Source organism: Lynx canadensis, chromosome D3 (assembly GCF_007474595.2).
Source record: "Lynx canadensis isolate LIC74 chromosome D3, mLynCan4.pri.v2, whole genome shotgun sequence".
NCBI lineage: Eukaryota > Metazoa > Chordata > Mammalia > Carnivora > Felidae > Lynx > Lynx canadensis.
The window spans coordinates 29,640,739-29,642,359 of record NC_044314.2 but is presented as its reverse complement, the minus strand read 5'-3'; the positions used below and the strand labels follow the sequence as shown (position 1 = coordinate 29,642,359).

At 39.0% G+C, this 1,621-nt stretch overlaps 1 pseudogene; it reads right to left on the bottom strand.

The window, feature by feature from the left end:
• Positions 1-285: 285 nt before the first annotated feature.
• Positions 286-1,400, bottom strand: LOC115528605 (annotated as a pseudogene).
• Positions 1,401-1,621: the final 221 nt, after the last annotated feature.

The window sequence follows — 1,621 nt, the reverse complement described above, 5'->3', positions numbered from 1 at the left end:
AATCTCTAATATATTTTCTATATTAATTTCTTCATGAATTTTTATCATTTCTCTCATTCTTCATTTAGATTTAATTGTACTTCATATGAATTCTTAGCTCATTAACTTTTATTTATTCTTTTTTTTTTGAAGACACATTTATTCAGCATCATGATCAGACTATTACATATAGCAATCAACAGCATGGGTACAAAAAAACATCTACATTAAAACCCTTTGTGGAATGCTTTACAATTTCCACAGAACAGAAACTAACCTGTTATACAATTAATCACAAATACAGTCCTCAAGTTTTTGCCCATACACATGAGTATTGTTTAAAACATGTCTTCTTTGTAGCATCTAGGCTCTGCCACCACTGTGCTTGGCTGAGTTCACAAATCAGTTGTAACCTGTAGCTTCCCTGTCACTTCTCTGGCTCTCCTCTCCTGCTAAGCTTTGTTTCCTGGCAGTAATCAAAACCTTCTGCCACTGCCACAGCTACTGCTGCTGCTGCTAGAACCACCATAGCCACCTTGGTTTTGTGGTTTGTCAAAGTACTGGTCTCCACCACCACAGGGGCCACAGTTTCTGTCTCCAAAATTTCCTCGTTTCATGGGTCCAAAATTTGAAGACTTATTTTTGTAATTGCCAAAATCATTATAGCTTTCCACCTCCAAAGTTGCTTCCATCATCACCAAATCCGTTATAGCCATCCCCACTGTCACCATATCCACCACCATCTTGACTGCCACCAAAGCCACCTCACCCACTGAAGTTTCCTCCAGAACCAAAGCTGTCATTCCTACCAAAACCACTTCCACAACCACCACCAAAGTTTTTAGAACCACTTCAACTTCTTTTGCTGCATGAAGCACTAGCCATCTCCTGCTTAAATAGAGCTTTCCTTACTTCACAGTTGTGGCCATTCACAGTATGGTATTTTTGAACAACAATCTTGTCTACAAAGTCATGGTCATCAAATGTTACAAAAGCAAAGCCTCTCTTTTTGCCACTGCTTCAGTCAGTCATGATTTCAATCAGTTCAATTTTCATATACTGTTCAAAACAATCTCTTAGATGTTCTTCATGTATCTTCTTTAATGCCACCAACAAAAATCTTTTTCACAGTTAAGTAGGCACCAAGTCTTTGAGAATCTTCTCTTGAGGCAGCCCTCTTTGGTCCTACAACTCTTAATCCACCTTGTGTGGCCTTGCATTCATGGCTGCATCTACCTCTTCCACACTGGCATACGTGACAAACCCAAAGCCTCTGGATTGCTTGGTGTTTGGATCTCTCATTACCACAAAGTCTGTAAGCATTCCCCAATGTTCAAAATGGCTCCTCAGACTCTCATCAAACCACTGATGAAAACCTCTTGCAGCTGTTCAGGCTCTTTGGAAGACTCTGACTTAGACATGATGGCGGTGGAAGGGGAGATATTTGCAATGCTTACTCGGCAGGGTCCAAGGCAGAAAGCTTTTTTTTCTTAACAAATACATGTAAGGCTATGAATTTCCCTCCAGTCACAGCATTAGTGATAACCCATAGGATCATGTAGGTCATATTTAAAAGTATTTTCTACTTTCAAACATGATTTATTAATTGTATTGTTATTTATAAGTGTAGGTTATTTATAAG